Genomic DNA, 25,006 nt, shown 5'->3' with positions numbered 1-25,006 from the left:
TTAATGTGACTTTAGAACAGATATAGGAGCTGTTGTTATTATGTTAGAATAGAGTGGTTTAATGTGACTTTAGAACAGATAGGAGCTGTTGTTATTATGTTAGAATAAAGTGGTTTAATGTGACTTTAGAGCAGATAGATGTTGTTATTATGTTAGAATAAAGTGGTTTAATGTGACTTTAGAGCAGATAGATGTTGTTATTATGTTAGAATAAAGTGGTTTAATGTGACTTTAGAACAGATAGATGTTGTTATTATGTTAGAATAAAGCAATAAGCCCCTGCAGGCTGGAGGACTAATATTCAGTGGGTAACCATGGCTACCTATCAACTACCCACATGACTGAAGGTGAGTTGAGGGCCTTCGTTAAACTCAATAAATCAAAGTGATAACACATCATGTAGACTAGAGTAACAGTCACAGTGATAGTGTTGTAAACAGTAGGAGGTACAGACCCTCAGGTTGTCTAGAGGGGTGATACATGTGGAGGTCATATGGAAGGTCCAGGTTACTGATGAGTTTGATCTTGTTGGTTCCCTGAGTTTTGTCTGCTCTGTAGATGGAGCCACTGGTCCCGTAGGTCTCCCAGTCTATCCAGTAGATGTGATCCTCAAACACAGTGATACCAAAGATCCTGTTGATGTCCTGACTCACAACTACAGACACACAAAACCAAAAGAATCACAATATTATAAAATACAAGAACACAGTATTATAATGAATATTATAACAAGAGTTAAAATGCATGAACACAGTATTATAATGAATATTATAACAAGAGTTTAAAAAGCATCAATAAAGTTTATCAACAACAATATTCTCAGTGTTTTCCTTGTTTTTCCTCCTCATATAAAAATGAACAGAATCCATTCTTCTACAGAAACACTCTGGAGTGATAATTTAACCACATGAACCCTAGTGATCTATTCTGGAGCAAACATGCACTGCATATAGCAGATCTACAAGCTCACAACGTGTCACACTGCAACTTGTTGTGAGCTTGTAGATCGTTTATTTAATATAAAGCGGATAAAAGGTGGTGCCGAGTACAGACCCCTGAGGACCGAACGCCAGTCAACTAAATATAATAGGGATTACTTTTACTTGAGTAATTAATATGAGTACTTCTTCCTCCCCCCTCTGTGTGCGTGCGTGCGTGCGTGCTTGCGTGCATGTGTGTGTGTGCGTGTGTGTGTGTGACCTGTGTGTCTGTTGGTTCCATTCAGGTTGGTAAACTCAATGTGTTTCAGCGTGTCAGTCCAGTAGATGTGATTGTTGATGTAGTCCAACGTCAGACCGATGGGCTCAGAGATCTTCTCTTTCAGGAAGATGATCCTGTTGGTTCCATCCATTCCTATCCTACCTATGTGGGGGTTTTTACCTCCGTCTGCCCAGTACAAGAAGCTGTCAGGGAGACACTGAGTCAGGATCACTGTATGACATCTGAACTGACTGGCAATGTTTTGAATTATCTCATAATTCAACATTTCATGTTTTTTTTTTTCATTAATCAATATCCCAATTCAACATACAAGTGTTGCACAAAAGTAGTGAAAATAGCTGATCTACAAGCTCACAACCCGTTATGATGCAACACATGCTTGTAGATCGTCTTTTTTCAATATTGTAAATAGTTTTTTTTGTGTGTGTGTGTGTGTGTGTGTGTGTGTGTGTGTGTGTGTGTGTGTGTGTGTGTGTGTGTGCGCGCGTACCATTACGCGTGAACGTGTGACCAAGTACGCATTCACGCGCGCACACGTGAACGCGTACACGCATGAACGCGTACACGCATGAACGCGTACACGCGTAACCACTTTAGTAACCACTTTAAGTCAATGGGAAACTACATGACACGTTCACACGCTTTGCTGGCTTTTGATTCAGGGGCCAAATATAACATTTTACTTTGACATACACCTACAGCTTGGCCAGAATCAGCAAAACGTGTTTGTGTGGTTACCCTAAAACAGGGGTCTTCAACGTTTTCAGGCCAAGGACCTGAAAACGAGAGAGAGATGAAGCAGGGACCCCCACAACCTGTTCATAGATTCCATATAGTTTCATTGTTTGACAGCACAATCAGTGTATTTTGGATTCATGTCAATTTGTGTTCAGATATTTAACCACTTGAACCGTCAATACTTAATAAACTTGACCTTTCACTATGTACTTAGTCTGCTCTTTTCCCCCTCTACACCAAAGCTCTTTGCCAAAAGGAGCTTGTAGATCTGCTATTTTTGGCTCAAGTTCTCAGAATATGGACACTAGGGTTCAAGTGGTTAATATAAAAATATATATAAAAATAGTTTCTATCACTCAAAGATTTGGAGGACCCCGTGTAGTAACTTTGGGGACCCCCTAGGGGTCCCGAACCCCCTGTTGAAGACCCCTGCCCTAAAACTAACAAGAGATGGTGATGGGAACGAAAAACTCAAATACTAGTATAGTGAGTCCCTTAAATGTAAAGCATTGCTTCTCAAAATGGGGTCCGGGGACCCCCAGGGGTATTAAAGGAAAACTAGAAATGCCACTAGAAATGCCACTAGAAATGCCACTAGAAATGGACGCAAGCCAGACGCACGCACGCATGCACGCGCGCGTGCCAGAAGCTCCATTAGTGTCTTTACAGTAAAGTTGTTACACGCGAACGTGTGAAGCTACGCGTGAACGCTTGAAGGTACACGTTCGCATGTAACATGTATGCGCTCACGTGTACCTTTACGTGTTGACGTGTAACAACTTTACTGTAAAGACACTAATGGAGCTTCTGGCGCATGCACACGCGCACGCATGCACACGCGCACGCACGCATGCACACGCGCACGCACGCACGCACACGCGCACGCACGCACGCACGCACGCACGCACAAACGCACGCGTGCGTGCGTGCGTGCATTTCTAGTAGCATTTCTAGTGGCATTTCTAGTGGCATTTCTAGTTTACCTTTAATACCCCTGGGGGTCCCCGGACCCCATTTTGAGAAGCAATGCTTTACATTTAACCGATTTAGTGCCATTCCCGAGAAGACTCGTGAAAAGTACTCGAGTACCCTGAGTGCCGATCCCGAGTATACTCGCGAAAAGTAATATATTACTGTAACGGCGGTTATTCTACCGGATACAATGGCGGATGGTCCCGAGCCGATCTCCGTCGCTGATTTCTCATCATCACGGATCCACGAGCACAAAATAGTAATCCCATAACATTGAGGCAGACGGGGGATCTCATCTTTAATGTCCATTATCTCCAAACAACACTTTCAAGGAGAGACAGCCGTGGACAGCTGCGTCCTAGTCATGTGACGCGACCTCAGACCCGTCTGTATACGCGTCAGTGCATAAATAGCGGTCAGGACGCAGCTTTGCGTCTCTGGACGCAGTTTTGCGTCTTCTAGACGCGAAACCGTGGCCCTGGTAGACTTACCGCGTTTACAGACGCGATCATCACGGCTCTGTGAGACACACCGCGGCTCCAGACGCAATTATCGGTTTCAATCGCGGCTCTGAATTCCGAGACGCGACTCAAAGACGTGGCTTGGAGGCTACCGCGTCTGTCTATTATTTATTGTCAATAGAACATGCAATATTCTACCATATTGTCGGCATTATAGTGTGTCATGATAACGTTTTTAAGTCGTATATATCCTCTCTTTTCGTTCTTTTTTTTGTTCGCTTTTTTCACTTAAATAAGCTATAAGTGCGTTGCCTGACTGCGAGCGCCAGACATCTCACACTACGTTTCACTTCGGGATGAGAGTCTGAAATTGAGGGCAGACATTCTATTTCGGCGGGGGGGGGGCTAAAGCCTATTGACGTCACACACACACACACACACACATACACACACACACACACACGCGACGGCGACGTGGCGTGACATTGCAAAAATACGTTATTTCTCATAACATATTATATGTCTGCATGTTTACGTTAGTGCAAAATGGTATTAAAACGTGAAGAAACGGCACTATTTCATAGTTTATTAAAATAATACGAGTCGAGTCTGACTCCGCCATGACAGTTTTCACGGACCAATCAGAGTCCACTAGACTCTCACGTGGGCAGAGGACACCAATCAGAGTCCACGAGCGAGTCTCACGTGAGCTCAAGAGCTCTGTTTGGAGGGGGCTGGGACCGGAGCAGCCACACACGTGCCCCAAGCATACAACCCTGATTGGCCCATTCAATTCGCCCGCTCCTCGGGCGCGTTCGAAATAGATTAAAATGTGTGCAGCTTCAGTCCACACTACACACCACCCACCAGCAGGGGGTGGTGATGTGCGGACTGAAGTGTCAGGCTAATAAGTGCGTGGATTCAAGGCATGTGCCAGGCCGTTTAGCTCAATCGGTAGAGCTCTCGCCTCGTCCACCGGGGGTCACCGGTTCGACTCCCACTTAAGTCACTCTTTTCACCACCTTCCACGGCTAAACCAGACCGTTATCACACTGTAAAGCACTATTAAACCACTTCTTCAACGTTTTCAAGCCAAGGACCCCTTAGTTGAGAGAGAGATGAAGCAGGGACCCCCAAGACATTTGGACGCAGTTTTGCGTCTTCTAGACGCGAAACCGTGGCCCTGGTAGACTTATCGCGTTTACAGACGCGATCATCACGGCTCTGTGAGACAAACCGCGGCTCCAGAAGCAATTATCGGTTTCAATCGCGGCTCTGAATTCCGAGACGCGACTCAAAGACGTGGCTTGGAGGCTACCGCGTCTGTCTATTATTCATTGTCAATGGAACATGCAATATTCTACCATATTGTCGGCATTATAGTGTGTCATGATAACGTTTTTAAGTCGTATATATCCTCTCTTTTCTTTCTTTTTTTGTTCGCTTTTTTCACTTAAATAAGCTGTAAGTGCGTGGATTCAAGGCACGTGCCAGGCCGTTTAGCTCAATCGGTAGAGCTCTCGCCTCGTCCACCGGGGGTCACCGGTTCGACTCCCACTTAAAAGTCACTCTTTTCACCACCTTCCACGGCTAAACTAGACCGTTATCACACTGTAAAGCACTATTAAACCACTTCTTCAACGTTTTCAAGCCAAGGACCCCTTAGTTGAGAGAGAGGTGAAGCAGGGACCCCCAAGACATTTTCATAGATTCCAGATATTTAACCACGTGAACCGTCAATACCTAATGAACTTGACCTCTCTCTCTCTGTACCTCCGTAGCCTCCAGACGCAGTGGCTCACAGACGGCTCGAGACACGGGCGGCTGTAACTCCTAAGACGGAGCTTTGTGAGACTACATCGCGTCTGTAACTCAGAGAGACGCGGCTCGGAGTTATAGACGCAGCTCTCTGAGGCTACAACTCGTCTGTAATTCCAAGACGCGACTCAGAGAGGAGGAAGACTGGAGGTAGGAGGAGGGCAGGAGGGTGGTGGTGGAGGAGCTTAAAACAGTCAAGGCTCAGGCAAAAGGGAGCTACAAAGCTAAGCTAGAGAACTCTCTGCGGGAGAACAATACGAGACAAGTGTGGGGTGGTTTCAGGAAGATCACAGGGTATGGCTCTGCCAACTCTACTGTGCCAGGCACGGAGGAGCTGGCAAACGAGATGAACCGTTTTTTCAATCGGTTTGACGGAGCTCCTGTTAATGTTCAACAAGCAGCGGCTGGGTCAAACGGTGACCTCGGTTGCCGCCCTCTTTCTTCCCCTGCACATTCTCCCCCCCTCCCCCCCCCCCCACCCACCCTGATTCTCACCACCGAGCAAGTGAGGCGCCAACTCGGAAAAGTCAACACCAGGAGAGCGGCGGGACCTGATAACATCAACTCTAAGGTGCTTAAGGCTTGCGCGGAGCAGCTCGCTGTCCCCCTTACGCATCTCTTCAACCTCTCCCTGAGGACGGGGAAGGTACCACAGCTGTGGAAGTCCTCCTGCATTGTCCCGGTGCCTAAGAAGACCCGTCCCTCGGTCCTCAATGATTACAGACCAGTCGCCCTGACATCACAGGTCATGAAGGTCTTCGAACGGCTGGTTCTGAACCTACTGAGACCGGCGGTCAGTGATCACCTGGACCCCCTTCAGTTTGCCTACCAGGCTGATATTGGGGTTGATGACGCCATCACCTACATGCTCCATAAGGCTCTCACCCATCTGGAAGATCTGGGCAGCACAGTCAGAATTATGTTTTTTGACTTCTCCAGTGCTTTCAACACTATCCAACCGTCTCTGCTTGCGGAGAAGCTTACGCTGATGGAGGTGGACAAGGGCTTTGTGGCATGAATGAATGAATGAATGAATGAATGAATGATTTTATATGGATCACAGACTACCTTTCAGAAAGACCACAGTCTGTGAGACTGCAGAGCTGTCGGTCTGATGTGCTGGTGAGCAACACGGGGGCCCCTCAAGGAACTGTGCTCTCACCCTTCCTGTTCACTCTCTATACATCGGACTTCCGCTTCAATTCCAAGACCTGTCATCTGCAGAAGTTCTCAGATGATACCGTGGTGGTCAGCAAGATCTCGGGTGACAACACGGCTGAGCACGATGGTGTGGTTAGGGGCTTTGTGCAGTGGAGCGAGGCTAACCATCTCAGGCTCAACGCAAGCAAGACCAAGGAGATGGTGGTGGACTTCCACACCTCCAAGAGAGTCCCCCCGGTGCCAAGCACCATTAACGGTGAGGTGGTTGAGCTTGTGGATAACTACAAATTCCTCGGAGTACACCTGAATAGTTCACTGGACTGGTCGGACAACGCGCAGGCGATTCACAGCAAGGGGAAAAGCAGGCTGTTCCTCCTGAGAAGACTGAGATCGTTTGGGGTGTGCAATAGGATGCTACAGATGTTCTATCAGTCTGTCATGGCAAGTGTCCTCTTTTTTGGTATAACATGCTGGGGTGGCAACAACAGAGCAGGTGACACGTTTAACCTAAACAGACTGGTGAAGAAAGCAGGCTCTGTCGTTGGGTCCTCTCTGCAGGGGGTGGAGGAAGTAACCAGGGTGCGCACAGCGAGGAAGCTAGATTCCATCTTGGAGACTCCTCCCAACCCCTCCATCTAGAGATCACCAGTTACTGGAGTAAGAGAGGAAACGACCGCTTTACCTACCCAGGACGGAGATGTGAGAGATTAGGAAAATCTTTTGTAGCGGCTGCCCTTAAGCTGTACAATGAGACACATAACGGACGCTTGAAAAGGTCTCCCTTCCTAACTTAGACTGACGGAACCATTGCTGTATTGACTTTGACCTCTAAGGAACTATTGCTGTATTGACTTTGACCTCTAAGGACCGTCCAGGAAGAGTGCTCATGTGCGTCTTGTGGTGACACGCTTCCTTGTTTCTTCCCATCACCATCTCTTGTTAGTTTTAGGGCAGGGGTCTTCAACAGGGGGTAAAGAGCAGACTAAGTACATAGTGAAAGGTCAAGTTTATTAAGTATTGACAGTTCAAGTGGTTAAATATCTGAATCCAAAATACACTGATTGTGCTGTCAAACAATGAAACTATATGGAATCTATGAACAGGGTTGTGGGGGTCCTTGCTTCATCTCTCTCTCAACTAAGGGGTCCTTGGCCTGAAAAGGTTGAAGACCCCTGTCTTAGGGTAACCACACAAACACGTTTTGCTGATTCTGGCCAAGCTGTAGGTGTTTGGTTAATTATGAATTTATGAATATAAATATGAACAATTTTGAACACTTTTTACTTGATATGAAAACCACTGATTTGTGTGAGTGCTGAGTCAGGCATGATGCAACAGATGTGCTCAGATTCTCTTCCCCCTTCGCAAAGGAAGGGAGAAGAGGCAATAAAACTTCTTATCAGCGTCCTTCATCAGTGAAGGAATTTGGGTCTTTGTTAAGCCAGTGTAATTTGAGTCAGTGTGGCTGTCTTGATAGGGGTGTTCCCACATGGGACGGTCCAGAGGACCTATGGTTTGACCCAAAAGAGGAGGGGTTTGTCCTCACAGGAGGTGATTTAAACACATGCAATGATGAGCCTAGTCAGATTCAAAATGATACCAAGGAAGCAGTGCCGACCTGGCGATGAGGTCTGATCCAAGTCATCTCTGGTTAAGCCAATGGTAATTATATAACGTATGTTAGCGTGTTATTATCTGTGATGTAGTATTGTTATGTACTGTATGAAACTAATGCATCTGTATGTGTATCATTGTGCTTTTTCCTGTTTCAATAATGTTTAGTAATAATACCTATTGCAATTGGGGAAATAATTAGTCTATGGGGACTTTTATATCCAAATATAGTGTTAGTTAGGTCAAATATAGCCTTTATCTCGAAGTCTAAGCATTAAAGAGTGAGTCTATCCAATAGTGAAGGCAAAAGTATCTCGTATAAATTAATGTAACTGGCTGAGATTCTGTAGTAAGTGTTTGTGCTTGTTTGTAAACTACCAAATAAAGACTGAAAAGACACACTATTTCGTTATTGAGACAACTAGCATTATAAGCAACCAATTGTTGAGTATTAACAGACAAACTTTCCAGAGGTGTCCGTCCGACGGAGGGCTTAGCTTATTCACAAAAGGTGGATTTGGCTAAAAAAACGTACAGTATTATTACATAGTCGCTGCAGTTCCATGATGGTGTCTGTAGTTTGTCTACACTAAGACATAGTTTCACACATTTATGTTAAAGTAACTGTGTGACGTTAAATCTGGTAGATACTAAAATAACAAAAGTATTATTACAGAGAGCCTCACATCAAGAGGGTGTGTAGGGTTTGCCTAAATTTACAGTAAGTTCTCATACAGACACGGCAACTTATGTAGTAGCCGCTAAGTTTGAAATGAAGCATAACTACAGTAATTGCAAAAATCGAACTTTAGGGGGTTATGGACTGCTTTAAAGTTTAAATAAAGGAAGGCTAGAACATAATGTTAACTTGGTAATGCATGATGCATTAGTTAGCTATGAACACTGGTTGTTTCCGTCAAATATTAAAAAATGAACGTGCACTGGTTGCACATGGATGTTCGTAAAAAGAGCACGATGCTCAACTGTGAAAACCAAATTATCTCATCTAAACGGTGTGCATGATGCATGGACTGTTAGTATAAATTTAGTTGAGATCTAACTAAGAAAAAGTAACTAACAAAATAGGCTAAGCCACAGATTTAAAAGAAATTCTAAAGAAAAAGGGATAACTAAAAAGTCTGGTAGTTGTAGTTCAGTGCAATAAGATTATAACTATTGACTGGGACACTAACCAAGCAAACAGTTGCATAAACAATAAGGCTAGTAGGCCTATTCTGGTGGAAAGAAAAGTTTCTTAAACAGGCGAATCTGGCTGACAAAATGGAGGAATGTTCTAACTAGCTAAAGGCCTTGAGAGCACATGGTAGCCTGTAAATTCAGGGGCCATGTTAAAAGGCTAAATTTGTTAGCCTATTGTCTTCTAGAAACCTTGACTAAGCTAAGGTGGGAGGAGGGGAAAACATTTGTTGAGCTAAAAAGGAAAAAAAACATAGCCCTCAACCCTGAGGGGAGGAGGGGATGTAACGTGAGCAATCTGTTATCTGCATACCTCAGCCTAATAACTACAGGGGGTTGCTGGAGACAGAGCACTAAAAAGCAAATCAGAGCAGGGTTGCGTAAACACAGGACCTATAATGACTTATTTTAACCTCCCACGTGCCTACATGGCCTGGGGTGAAACAAAGTCGGTCTTGACGGACTGTATCAACTTGTACAGACCATTACTCAATTGGTTGCACGAGCAACCCTTTGTTGAAATAAAAGAAGCGGAGGAAGCATTAAGCGCTTCTTTTTCAAAGTTTGCAGAGTCTAGCGAGATCTACATCAGGGCTTTGCAACCACATGGGGATGATGAAGTAAATTTTGCCCATAACATTTTTTTACTCTATGAGCAAATGTACGTTCAATCTATGGCGTACGTCAAAAGGGCCTTAAACTTCGTAGAAGAAAGGGCCATGGCTATCAGGGAAACACAGGTTGTTCCAGAACCAGCGTCGGATGACCTGGATGAAGCCACCACGCCAAGGGTCCATGGTGCCGGAGAAGGTGACCATGCGGAACCAGGCAGCGAAGGAGCTGGAAGGGGTGAGAAGCCACTCCTGCAGCAAACAACACAAACAGTTCCAGTCCTGGAAGAGATCAACGCCACCACTACGCCACCAGGGGGAGCCAGCAAAGCAGCTGGTCATGCAGAAGGAGGGGCGGTCTTCAAACCAGATGCAGAAGCTGAAACCACAGGGATCTGCATTCCAGAGGATCTGGGAGCACACCCAGAGCCCCTGTTAGCCCCCGCCATAGCGGGGGAAGTGACAGGAAAACCAACAGTGCCTCCCACACCAGGAGAGGGGGAAAGGCACACCACTTCATGCCAGACCGCTGAGGTATTTGAAGTGGCTACAGCAGAAAAGTGCAACAAGAGTGAACCAGCAATCATGACATCATCAGAAGCAGTAAAGATGACCACTACCAGCCTGCCACGAGTCTACGGGGGTGAAAGAGACATTCACTCCACAGACGTGGTAGGCACCAGCCGCGTCATGCCCGGAGAAGAGTGCGCCCCGCAACTAGTGGTGCATTCTGGGCTAAATTTGGCCAATATCACGTTAATGATCGCGGCCACCCTGAAAAACGTCCGGAGTGGTGAGCATGAAGAGACTCATTTCACAGACGAAGGGGTGGCCATCAAAGCCAATCCTGGAGGTGGCGGCACCAGGGCCGACATCCTAGTGCCAGCGACCTTCCCAGCAATGCAGGGCGCAATCACCGGTGCCAATGCCTCATGGGAGGTAAACTCTGAGACTCCAGCATATGAGAGTTCATGTGTCACCGTTGAGGAGATCCTGGTCTCAGCTGTCAGCCAGCCAAGTCCGATTGAGGACGCTGGCTGCAGCTCAGGTTCTCTCACTGCCAGTCAACCCATCTCCACTCCGATCGCTCTGGAGCAGAGTCCAGGGGCGGGGGTGTCAGAGCAGAAAAGCAAGGAGCCTCAAGAGGGGGGTTATAGCTATGATTTGTATTGGTTGGACCTTTCGAATGATGATCGTGCCTATGTTCTAAATTACTGCGATGAGATCCATCGCGTGTGTGATGAATCATTGTTGTCTGTCGCTGCACGCACAGTTAAAAAGTGCTTTGTGAAGCTTAAGTTGCACGCTAAAGCCAAAGGTTTCAGAGTGAAATGGAAAGAGAAAGATTTTCTTTCTAAGTGTGTAAATCACACACAGGTTACCAATGCCTTACCTACCGGGTCCATGAAAAACCATGGGCGAGATGAGAAGAAAACGTGGTTCTATGCTTAAAGTGATTTAAATGGGGAATTGGAAAATGCCACTGTTTATTACCACTGTGTCTATCCATGTTTATACATTAACAGTCAGGTAAAAAAGTGAAGTAATGCGTTTCCCATGAATTGATTAGGTGGACGAGACCAATTGAAATGAAGTATTTCCTGTGTAATAAGTCATAACTGAAGTCATTTGTGAAATGCTAATGTAATAGAAAACAGCCGATCTACAATAATGTTATTTGCAACAAGCTAGTTCATAAAGTGTAATTTGACTTTCTTTGAGGTTAATAGTTGCGAGCATTCACCGAGAAGTTCAATTATTTGATATAAAGTAGAAAGTTAAAACACTTTGAAGTCCTGCGTAAAAGCAAAAGAGGCAGGGGTTGTTTTTCCATTTAAAATAGATGTGATTTAAAAGTTCCTCTTTACACCCGTTAATCTCCCTGTCTTTGCGAGCAGAGGAGTCAAAGTGGGAGGGGAGTTTGTTTTTCTACCAAGCAGAGTCTAAGCCTCTGCAATTTGAAATGTGTTTGATAGTATGGGCTGTTAAACAAATAAAAAGGCAAAAAAATAATAATAATAATAATAATAACAATAATAATCAAAGTCGTGTACACTGTAGGGAGCTACAATGGAAAAAACTATGGCTCGTGGACCAACCGGTGACTTTGTACACGACTTCGTACATTTCCCATAGATTCTATGGGACTTGACCACTTGCTCCTGCCCTTCGTGTACACGGTCTGTGCCGTCTATAGTTTCTTAATGGGGGGCAGCAGAGAGCCATATGTACACAGGCCCTAGGTGGTGTCCACGACCAGTAGTTTTACATGAACCCTCAGAGGGACACTGTGGGCTTATCAAGTGGTCCGTGGTGGTTCTCAAAGTCAGGTCGGGGGACCCTCAGAGGGACACTGTGGGCTTATACATACCTTGGCTACAGGGGGGAAATAATTAAATGTACTTTTCATCGTGCCTGTTGCTAAGGTATGGCAACATGATTGGTGTCTTGCAAGACACCAGTCATGTTGCCATACCTTAGCCTTTCCTGAACTGACGCCGCTGTGAACATGTGTACACAGCCAGCATATTACTCAATGCCAAACTTTGCACACACACTCCTTGCCTGCCAATCCACAACCTCCACCCCTCCAGGGACCCCCAGGGCTTATCTCCCGATTAGGACACTTTCCAGCATAGTGACATGCAGAACAAACTGTCCATATAGTATGGTTTACATAAAAGTCAGTTGTCTTTCACACACACACACACACACACACACACACACACACACACACACACACACACACACACACACACACACACATATATATATATATATATTTCATTTATTTATTTCATAAATATTTTTCATCACAATTGGGTTTGTGGGGAGCCATCCCTGCTTCAAGCTGTCACAGCATGGCACCAACACTTCAAACTAGTTAAAAAACCCAATACAGCAGATCTACAAGCACCTCACAGATCTACAAGCACCTCGCACATGCCAGGGACAGAGTAGGTTGGCCTGCATAAGCCTTGCTGTCAACACACTATACTACACCACTCAGGCCACCAAGCCAGGTGTGGTCAATTAGTGCCTTCTTTTGATCAGTGGCTTCTGCTTGATGAGTGGCACCAGTCTGTCTTTGTTCCCTGGTCAGTCAAGTTCACTGGGAGAGAATGTTTCAGATCAGTGCAAGTGTATTTGTTTTCCATTTGGACTTACTGTGTTTTGTTGGTACAGTATGCGTGCGACTAACTAATATTTCTGATAATTCCAATTTGTTTGTTGTTTAATTAGCCGGATTGTGAATGCCCTGCATTTTTCTTTCATCTTTAGAACCACACGTGTGTAACAAAACAGAGTGGTGATCATTTGGTGTGGGTGAAGAGAAGAAAAACATTTCATTAAAGGAGTAGTTCACCCCCAAAGTGACTTTTTTTCTATTGAACTCAAGTCTCCATGGCGTGAGTAATACATTGAAAAAATAAGTCATTTTGGGGGTGAACTACTCCTTGAATGTCAGTTTTGTGGTGTTTTGACTGGACACCCTGAGGATATTGACAGACATACAGACAGACAGACAGACAGACAGACAGACAGACAGACAGACAGAGAATTGTAGGCCTTGCATTTATTTGACTTGGTTCCAACAGATGGCGAAAATAGCTAATCTTCAAGCTCACAATGCCTCACACAATGCCACAATTTTGTAAAACACGGCCTTGTGAAAATAGCAGATCTACATGCTCACAACACCTCACAACGCAGGGCGGCGTGAGCATGTAGATCTGATATTTTCACAATTTCTGCCCCTAATATTTAATTTATCATTTTAAAAGTATTAAAAAGTCCTTAAATTGTCTCTTTAGAAATGTGCAGATAGCCTCTGTATACTGTTGAGTGGAAAAACAATGTTTCACATTAAGCTAAACATTTGGGACCACCCAAGATCATTTGGAGACCCCTCTAGGGGTCCCATAGTTGAACCACTGACTTATAAGGGGAGTATGGAGACCCCTCTAGGGGTCCCATAGTTGAACCACTGACTTATAAGGGGAGTATATGAGGCTGGATCCGTCTGGAACACTGCACTAGGCCCTCGCCAGCTCTGTAGCTCTCCACACTTGAACAGTTGTGTCCTTAAATTCAATTATAATAATTAACCCCTGTATATACGGGCAATAGTTTTACATGACTTTGTGTACACAGCCAATAGTTTTACATGAACATGTTCAGGCTTTAGTACTGTACTGTCTCGTGTAGCCCAACAGAGCCCATCACAGCACAACACGGCCCACCAGAGCCCAATACAGCCTACCAGAGCCCAATAGACTCCAGCAAACCTAAGTCCAGCCCAGTCCTGCCCAATAGGAGTATAGACCAGGGAAGGGGGGTAGTTAGATGACTGCACCAGACTCCACCAGGCTGCTCCATGCTCCAGCCAGCTCTGTAGATCCTGTGTACACGGCACTCCTAACTCGAAAGGTCAAGGAAAAGGGTCGTTTTAGGCGTCAAAACAGGCCCTTTGTCCTTAAAATGAATAAAAAAATCAAAAAAATATGTTTTGTTTCAGGCAGGACACACGTTTCATATTTGAAGCATGCCCGATCTGATGGAATGGGTTTCGTGTCTCTCCGACACTTTGAACCCTTTACGATTGCGAAAAAGACACCGAAACCCGGATTTTTGTCCTTAAAATCAATAAAAAAATCTAAAAAAATCTGTTTGTTTTACGCAGGAAACACTTTTCATATTTGAAGGATGCCTGATCCGATGGAATGGGTTTCGTGTCTCTCCGACACTTTGAACCCTTTATGATTGCGAAAAAGACACGAAATTTGCACGCCACCAACACGATTACACATTCTTTCGGATAAAAGACACTTATTCTGACTTACTTTTTGACGCTGAATCCAACAAACCCGGTCTCGTGTCTCTACGACACTCCTAACTCGAAAGGTCAAGGAAAAAGCCACTGTGTACACAGGCAATAGTTTTACATGACTTTGTGTACACGGCCAATAGTTTTACATGAACATGTCTAGGCTTTAGTACTGTACTGCCTCGTATAGCCCAACAGAGCCCAGCACAGAACAGCACAGCCCACCAGAGCCCAATACAGCCCCCCAGAGCCCAACAGAGTCCAGCAAACCTAAGTCCAGCCCAGTCCTGCCGAGTAGGAGTATAGACCGGGGAAAGGGGGTAGTTAGATGACTCCACCAGGCCATTACTGTCCAGATCTGGCTTGAATAGGCCAGACCAGGGTAGACAGGACTGCACCAGACTCCACCAGGCTGCTCCAGCCAGCTCTGTAGATCCTTGCACATGCGATTAACCACTGTGTACACGGGCATTAGTTTTAAGTTTTACATGAACCCTCAGAGGGACACTGTGGGCTTATCAAGTGGTCCATGGCCGGTTCTCAAAGTGAGGTCGGGGGGCCCACAGTGTCCCTCTGAGGGGACACGGCACAGACCGTGTACACGAAGGGCAGGAGCAAGTGTTCAAGTCCCATAGAATCTATGGGAAATGTACACAGGCATGTACAAAGTCACCAGTAGTTTTACATGAACCCTCAGAGGGACACTGTGGGCTTATCAAGTGGTCCATGGTCGGTTCTCAAAGTGAGGTCGGGGACCCTCAGAGGGACACTGTGGGCTTATCAAGTGGTCCATGGTCGGTCCTCAAAGTGAGGTCGGGGGACCCTCAGAGGGACACTGTGGGCTTATCAAGTGGTCCATGGTCGGTTCTCAAAGTGAGGTCGGGGGCCCACAGTGTCCCTCTGAGGGGACACGGCACAGACCGTGTACACGAAGGGCAGGAGCAAGTGTTCAAGTCCCATAGAATCTATGGGAAATGTACACAGGCGTGTACAAAGTCACCAGTAGTTTTACATGAACCCTCAGAGGGACACTGTGGGCTTATCAAGTGGTCCATGGTCGGTTCTCAAAGTGAGGTCGGGGGACCCTCAGAGGGACACTGTGGGCTTATCAAGTGGTCCATGGCCGGTTCTCAAAGTGAGGTCGGGGGGCCCACAATGTCCCTCTGAGGGGACACGGCACAGATTGTGTACACGAAGGGCAGGAGCAAGTGTTCAAGTCCCATAGAATCTATGGGAAATGTACACAGGCGTTTACAAAGTCTCTGAGTGTCCCACCAGGCTGGAGCAGCCTGGTGTTGTCTGGTGCAGTCCTGTCTACCCTAGTCTGGCCTATTCAAGCCAGATCTGGACAGTAATGGCCTGGTGGAGTCATCTAACGACCCCCTTTCCCCGGTCTATACTCCTACTCGGCTGGGCTGGACTTAGGTTTGCTGGACTCTGTTGGGCTCTGGGGGGCTGTATTGGGCTCTGGTGGGCTGTGCTGTTCTGTGCTGGGCTCTGTTGGGCTATACGAGGCAGTACAGTACTAAAGCCTAGACATGTTCATGTAAAACTATTGGCTGTGTACACAAAGTCATGTAAAACTATTGCCCGTATATACAGGGGTTAATTATTATAATTGAATTTAAGGACACAACTGTTCAAGTGTGGAGAGCTACAGAGCTGGCGAGAGCCTAGTGCAGTGTTCCAGACGGATCCAGCCTCATATACTCCCCTTATAAGTCAGTGGTTCAACTATGGGACCCCTAGAGGGGTCTCCATACTCCCCTTATAAGTCAGTGGTTCAACTATGGGACCCCTAGAGGGGTCTCCAAATGATCTTGGGTGGTCCCAAATGTTTAGCTTAATGTGAAACATTGTTTTTCCACTCAACAGTATACAGAGGCTATCTGCACATTTCTAAAGAGACAATTTAAGGACTTTTTAATACTTTTAAAATGATAAATTAAATATTAGGGGCAGAAATTGTGAAAATATCAGATCTACATGCTCACGCCGCCCTGCGTTGTGAGGTGTTGTGAGCATGTAGATCTGCTATTTTCACAAGGCCGTGTTTTACAAAATGTAACGCCTCAACTCTTTGTCCAAACAGTGAGGCATTGTGAGCTTGAAGATTAGCTATTTTCGCCATCTGTTGGAACCAAGTCAAATAAATGCAAGGCCTACAATTCTCTGTCTGTCTGTCTGTCTGTCTGTCTGTCTGTCTGTCTGTCTGTCTGTCTATCTATCTGGCAATATGTTCAGGGTGTCCAGTCAAAACACCACAAAACTGACATTCAAGGAGTAGTTCACCCCCAAAATGACTTATTTTTTCAATGTATTACTCACGCCATGGAGACTTGAGTTCAATAGAAAAAAAGTCACTTTGGGGGTGAACTACTCCTTTAATGAAATGTTTTTCTTCTCTTCACCCACACCAAATGATCACCACTCTGTTTTGTTACACACGTGTGGTTCTAAAGATGAAAGAAAAATGCAGGGCATTCACAATCCGGCTAATTAAACAACAAACAAATTGGAATTATCAGAAATATTAGTTAGTCGCACGCATACTGTACCAACAAAACACAGTAAGTCCAAATGGAAAACAAATACACTTGCACTGATCTGAAACATTCTCTCCCAGTGAACTTGACTGACCAGGGAACAAAGACAGACTGGTGCCACTCATCAAGCAGAAGCCACTGATCAAAAGAAGGCACTAATTGACCACACCTGGCTTGGTGGCCTGAGTGGTGTAGTATAGTGTGTTGACAGCAAGGCTTATGCAGGCCAACCTACTCTGTCCCTGGCATGTGCGAGGTGCTTGTAGATCTGTGAGGTGCTTGTAGATCTGCTGTATTGGGTTTTTTAACTAGTTTGAAGTGTTGGTGCCGTGCTGTGACAGCTTGAAGCAGGGATGGCTCCCCACAAACCCAATTGTGATGAAAAATATTTATGAAATAAATAAATGAAATATATATATATATATGTGTATATATATATATATATGTGTGTGTGTGTGTGTGTGTGTGTGTGTGTGTGTGTGTGTGTGTGTGAAAGACAACTGACTTTTATGTAAACCATACTATATGGACAGTTTGTTCTGCATGTCACTATGCTGGAAAGTGTCCTAATCGGGAGATAAGCCCTGGGGGTCCCTGGAGGGGTGGAGGTTGTGGATTGGCAGGCAAGGAGTGTGTGTGCAAAGTTTGGCATTGAGTAATATGCTGGCTGTGTACACATATTCACAGCGGCGTCAGTTCAGGAAAGGCTAAGGTATGGCAACATGACTGGTGTCTTGCAAGACACCAATCATGTTGCCATACCTTAGCAACAGGCTCGATGAAAAGTACATTTAATTATTTCCCCCCTGTAGCCAAGGTATGGCAGCTGCCATAGCTTGCCATACCCAATTGACGCCCCTGCATGTTCACCTCCAGTAGGTTGGGAAAGTAGCCTGCCACCCTGTGGAAATAGGCTTGAACTGCAAGATAGGACCCTAAAACAAATAAAATGGAATAAAAAAGCATCCGTAAGACGGATGGGCGAACAAGTGGTGTCCATACGTAGATGGGGTCCCAGAGGACATGTAGAGCCCACCCCCTTATTTTTCACGCCCCCAGGGAACACACAGCGGGGTTTGGAAATTTGTCGTGTACACCAGCCCTAGGACCTCGGCTTCGTGGACCGATTTAACGATAGGGGTAACAATAATAATAATGAAAAAAAAATCAAAATTCAAAATTAATAATTAGTATGTCTACCTGTTCTTCAAGATTATTAATCTCAGAACAGGAGTGGGAGGTGTTTGGTTAATTATGAATTTATGAATATGTATATGAATATAAATATGAACAATTTTGAACACTTTTTAGTTGATATGAAAACCACTGATTTGTGTAAGTGCTGAGTCAGGCATGATGCAACAGATGTGCTCAGATTCTCTTCCCCCTTCGCAAAGGAAGGGAGAAGAGGCAATAAAACTTCTTATCAGCGTCCTTCATCAGTGAAGGAATTTGGGTCTTTGTTAAGCCAGTGTAATTTGAGTCAGTGTGGCTGTCTTGATAGGGGTGTTCCCACATGGGACGGTCCAGAGGACCTATGGTTTGACCCAAAAGAGGAGGGGTTTGTCCTCACAGGAGGTGATTTAAACACATGCAATGATGAGCCTAGTCAGATTCAAAATGATACCAAGGAAGCAGTGCCGACCTGGCGATGAGGTCTGATCCAAGTCATCTCTGGTTAAGCCAATGGTAATTATATAACGCATGTTAGCGTGTTATTATCTGTGATGTAGTATTGTTATGTACTGTATGAAACTAATGCATCTGTATGTGTATCATTGTGCTTTTTCCTGTTTCAATAATGTTTAGTAATAATACCTATTGCAATTGGGGAAATAATTAGTCTATGGGGACTTTTATATCCAAATATAGTGTTAGTTAGGTCAAATATAGCCTTTATTTCGAAGTCTAAGCATTAAAGAGTGAGTCTATCCAATAGTGAAGGCAAAAGTATCTCGTATAAATTAATGTAACTGGCTGAGATTCTGTAGTAAGTGTTTGTGCTTGTTTGTAAACTACCAAATTAAGACTGAAAAGACACACTATTTCGTTATTGAGACAACTAGCATTATAGGCAACCAATTGTTAGAGGTGTCCGTCCGACGGAGGGCTTAGCTTATTCACAAAAGGTGGATTTGGCTAAAAAAACGTACAGTAGGTGTATGTCAAAGTAAAATGTTATATTTGGCCCTTGAATCAAAAGCCTAATGTTTAACGTGATTTGTTAACAAACTGTCTTACATGACGCGTGTACATGACACGTTGACGCGCGCATCAGTGCGTGCGTGTGTGCGCCAGAAGCTCTACCAGTGCCAATACACACAGCTATGCGTTACACACATTGGTGCCTGCGAGCAGCAAAGCGTGTGAACGTGTCATGTAGTTTCCCATTGACTTAAAGTGGTTACACGTGTACGCGTTCATGCGTGTACGCATTCACGCGTGTACGCGTTCATGCGTGTAAACATTCACGCGTGCGCGTGTGAACGCGTACTTGGTCACGCGTGCACGTGCGTGCGTGCGTGCGTGCGTGCGTGCGTGCGTGCGTGTCACAGATACATGGTGAATAAATAACAACAATACACAACATTATTCACAACAAATAAAATAAAATAAAATAATGATGATGTTAGCACAGTTATGTTGTTATCTTACGCGTAGCGTACGTCCACAGCCATGGAGCTTGGCCAGTCCAGACCGGTGTTGACCAGGACTGTTCTGTACGACCCGTTTAGTTTGGACACCTCGATGGTCTTCCTGTCCCAGTCACACCAGTACAGGTTTCCTGACACCCAATCAACAGCCAGACTGGTTGGATAGCTGATCAATGTGTTGTGAAGGACCTGTCAATCATCCATACATGCACTCTGAATATAAAAGGACTTCAATATGTTTTATCTTTTTATACAATACATTATTATTGTATTGTTTATTTGTTGTTTCCTACATTTTGTTGTTTAATTATTATTAAAGCTTTTCAAAAAGTAAATTATTACATGAATTAGAAACAAATGTAATGATTTGTCAAAGACTCATGAATAATAAAAATAATAAAACACAAACATTCAAGAAGTAGTGAAAATAGCCGATCTACAAGCTCACAATACATTGCATCGCTGCACATTGTGAGCTGGTAGATCTGCTATTTTCAATAGTTGGAGTCCTGGGTCCTTTTTTAAGTTTAGTTTGTTTGTTTTTTGTTTGGGGGGGGGGGTCTTCTTCCTTTATTGATAGTTTTCAGAGAAGACAAACAGGAAACAGGAAACAGGAAACAGGAAACAGGAAGAGACGGGGACCCTCAGGAATGCTCCCGGCATACAGTCTGGCAGACCGGGGAAGAAATGATGAGTGCGAAGATGAAGCGGAAGTGAAGCCCCCACGTCACTTCCGTTTCCGTCTCACATCACACATATTTATCATTATATAAATAAAAATCATATAAGCATGTTTAGCTTGCTGCTTAGCAGAAATGACATTTTAAAATATATTTTATTGAACGGTAATGCCCGTTTCCGATACTCGCCGTTAGGGAGCTGCTGTTCCAGACTCTATATAGCATTCAGAGATTGTGGCATAGTTGTCTGGCTACGCGAGACTATCAGGAATGGGACTCGAACCCACAACTCTGTCAGGCTACATTGAGCCTCGTTGACCGGACAGCTAGGCCAACTATACAGGTACAGGTAGAGCTGACACTATCATATCAGTATACTATGAAAAGATGATCTACAAGATCACAACATGTCACAATGCTATGCGATGTGAACTTGTAGATCTGCTATTTTAGCGTTTTTAGTCAATTTTGTAATGTGGGGGGGGGGGGGGGGGGTCATTAGAATTGAGTTTCTCTTCCCTGTCATTCATCCTCATGGTTGTCATGGTTACACTGACCTGGACGTCACGGCCACTGATGTGCATGCGGCTGATCTTGGGGGGGTTGGAGTACCCTTCTGCCCAGTAGATCATCTGCTGCTGATAGTCAAAGTCCAGAGCCAACGCATCCTTCAAGTCCTGTCAAAGCACATCAGGTGTGTTGGTCTCAGACAGGAATTCATTCCAGCATGTCTAAAGCAGTGAGTGTAGACTATAGTCTAGGATTACATAGGATGTGTTTTTACCTGTTTGAGCTCTGTGGAGCTGGAGCCGTCCAAGTTGATCTTCAACAGGTTGTAGTAGTCGGCTACGATGAGGAAGGGCTCCACCTCTGGACAAAGTGACACGTTACATTTGAGTTGGTTTACCTTTATAAAAATATACAAAACCCAGACAGCATCTGTTTTATTTTAGATTTTAGCATTGGCTATTTAAAAAGAGCAGATCTACAAGCTCACAGCGTGTCACTTTGTGCCGTGCTGCGAGCCTGAAGATCTGCTATTTTTGAACAGTTTTGAAAAATGTTAATTTAAAATTAAATCATTTGAATAATCAGATTTTTTTAAACACAAATCTTCTCTTCGGGGGATCCTTACATGTTCAGATGGGGGTCCGTGTCCAACTACATATCATTTTCCTTTATAAAAATATACAAAACCCAGAAAGCATCTGTTATTTTATTGGAAAAATAGCAGCCATGCTGTGAGCTTGTAGATCTGCTATTTTTTTCCCTACATTTTAGATTAAAAATCTAAAATTAGATTAAAAATCTAAAATGTAAATGTCTTCTCTTCTGGGGGTCCCTACATGTTCAGATGGGGGTCCGTGTCCAAACACATGTCATTGTGGGGGTCCTTGACAGACGTTTGAGAACGACTGATTTATAAGACATCTGTAGAATCAGCCTCAGGTCTTAATGGGTTAATTAATACTCATAAATGTAACATATTGATACATAAATAATCTTATCAATGTAAACGTATTGATCATCATCTTTTAAAGGTTGGGATGTGTTTTCTGTCTTTATCAAACACACCACTGACACAGTGAAGCTCCTGTATTTACTGACTCACTTTAAATACTAATATCAACATTTTATATAGTTTTAGAGGGATGTTTTTAAAGGGCTGCGATTTAATTAAACAGACAGACAGACAGACAGACAGACAGACAGACAGACAGACAGACAGACAGTCTTACCTGGTGTGTTGTGTGGTGGTTCAGTCTGGAGAGCTGAGGAGAAACAACAGAAAGTAAATGATCTTCAGTTTAACAGCTGGTTGGTTGTAGACGTGGTTCATCTGCCCAGGAGGGCCCGTTGATCCCCTGGGCTTCAGCTGCAGCCCAACCTCCGTTGTCCTCCAAGGTCATTTTCACTCGGGCCAGCAGTCATGCAGCGATGGCCTTGGGGAAGGAATCACAATCTCTACCTCACAAGGGAGAGATGGTGGAGATTCCTCTGGACAACAATCGTCTGGGATTTTACTCAAAATATTTCCTGGTGCCAAAAAAAGAAAGGGGTCTACGTCCTATCCTGGACCTACGCGAGCTCAACAGGTATTTGAAAACCTTCAATTTCATAATGCTGACCACAACGACACTGTTGTGCTCTGTGAGGCAAGGGGACTACTGGACGTTCATAATGCTGACCACAACGACACTGTTGTGCTCTGTGAAGCAAGGGGACTACTGGTCGTTCATAGACCTCAGAGATGCGTACCAACATGTGCAAGTCTACGCCCCCAACAGGAAGTTCCTGTGGTTTGTGTTCGAGGGACGGGTGTACGAGTACACAGTCCTCCCTTTCGGCCAGCCCTCAGGTTTTTGTGAGTCAGGCAGCGATCGTGCCTTTGGCTTTGAGGCGACAGGGCATCAGAATAGTCACATACCTGGACGACTGGCTTATCAGTGCGGGGTCGAGTCAGGAGGTGCCACACCGTGGTGGTATCGGCCCATCTCACGTCCCTCGGGTTCAACATCAATTTCGAGAAGAGTATGTTGATTCCCTCTCAGCAGATCACCTTCTTGGGGGTCTCGATGGACTTGATCGAAATGTCAGCCCGTCTGTCGCAAGACAGAATGGAGAGCTTCAAGGCATGCGTCACTGCCTTCCAAGCAGACCGTCAGGTCAGTTAGAAGCAGTGCATGCAAGCGACTGGATCAACCTCTTGCGCTTGGGCAGGTTTCATATGAGACTGTTCCAGCGGTGGGTGCTCTCGCTCAAGATCCTCGTCTTCTCAGGGCCGCAAGAAGGTCTGGGTGCCGCCTTGGTGCATGCACACACTTGGCCCATGGCTGGACACAGCTTTCTGTCCACCTTGGTGCATGGACACACTTGGCCCGTAGCTGGACACGGCTTTCTGTCCGGCGGCGCCAAGGTGGGTGAAGCGGTACTCCGTCAGGTGATCACCACGGACGCCAGCCTCTCGGGGTGGGGCGCCACCTTCGAGGGTCGGACTGCGAGGACGTTGGGGTCCCGACATGAGGGGCGGAACGTCGCCACAGGAACGTCGCCATCAACTTGGAGTTGATGGCGACGTTCCTGGCGCTCAAGCACTTCGAGCCATTCATTCTGGGGTGTCACGTCCTGATCAAGACCGACAACACCACGATGATGTACTACATCAATCAGAAATGCGGCATGTCTTTGCGCGTCCTAGACCAGCTAGCGGCTCGACGTTATGGTGCGAACTGTGCCTGGAGTCAGTTGGGGCCTCGCATGTACGGGGCCTACAGAACAGCGGTGCCGACCTGCTGTCCAGGAGGATGTACAGACTGGTCTCTCCACCCGTCGGTGGTGAGACAGATATGGCTCAGGTTTGACCTGAGAGAACGCAGAGTGTTCTCTTTTCTTTGCAGTGAAGGGGAATCCTCCACTGGGTCTGGACGCATTGGCCCACGTTTGGCTGGAGGGACTGCTGTACGCGGGACGTGTGGAGATTGGAGATGTCCCTTCTACTGTACAAAGACCCCTGGCAGCTGCCCCTGCTCAGAGACCTGCTCTGTCAGGCAGGGGACAAGATCTTCCACCCCAACCCTCAGCAGATGAGGGGAAGTTGAGCGCGGCTGGTCTAACATCAGAGTTGGTTAGGACCATTCAGTGCGCTAAGGCGCCGTCCACGTGGGCGGTGTATGACGGAAAGCTGAAGACCTTTGAGGCCTGGTGTGATGACCAGTCTCCTCCTGTTGTGTCTGCGTTTCCTGCAAGGGTTAGGGTTAGGCTGAAAAGGGGTTTGGTGTTCTCTTTGCTCAGGGGCTGCTACATATTGCAGCCATAAATGCATGTCACATGGGCATGGCTGGTGATTTGCCCTCAAAGGACCCTATGGTGGTCCTGTTCATGGCAGGTGATTTGCCCTCAAAGGACCCTATGGTGGTCCTGTTCATGGCTGGTGATTTGCCCTCAAAGGACCCTATGGTGGTCCTGTCCAGGGGGATGTACACAGACTGGGCTCTATCTATCTATCCTATGGTGGTCCTGTCCAGGGGGATGTACAGACTGGTCTCTATCTATCTATCCTATGGTGGTCCTGTTCATGGCAGGTGCCTGCTGCCTCAAACCGGTTACCAGATCTTTGTTCCAGGCTTGGGATCTGGAGGTTGTTCTGGAGGGCCTATGCCACGCCCCCTCTGAGCCTCTGGAAACGTCATCTTTGAGGCTTCTTAGTCTCAGAATGTCCTCTTGTTGGCCTTGACAACAGCCAAGAGGATTAGTGACCTTCATGCTCTCTCAGTTGACAACGGCCAAGAGGATTAGTGACCTTCATGCTCTCTCAGTTGCTTTGGAGTGTATGAGGTTCGTCAGCAGTGACCGTAAGGTTCCGATAAGGTCGAGTTGGTCGCCTTTCATCCTCCTCCGTTTGGCTCGGCAGAGGATAGGCGGCTGCATTGTCTTTGTCCAGTTAGAGCCCTGAAGGCTTGCTGTCAGAAGACCCAGGGTGGTGGACTGTCATTGTCTTCGTCCAG

The sequence above is a fragment of the Nannobrachium achirus genome (assembly GCF_963921795.1).
Source record: "Nannobrachium achirus genome assembly, chromosome: 1".
In the NCBI taxonomy this organism is placed as follows: Eukaryota; Metazoa; Chordata; class Actinopteri; order Myctophiformes; family Myctophidae; genus Nannobrachium; species Nannobrachium achirus.
The sequence above is the reverse complement of the archived record's forward strand: the minus strand, read 5'-3'. Positions refer to the sequence as shown.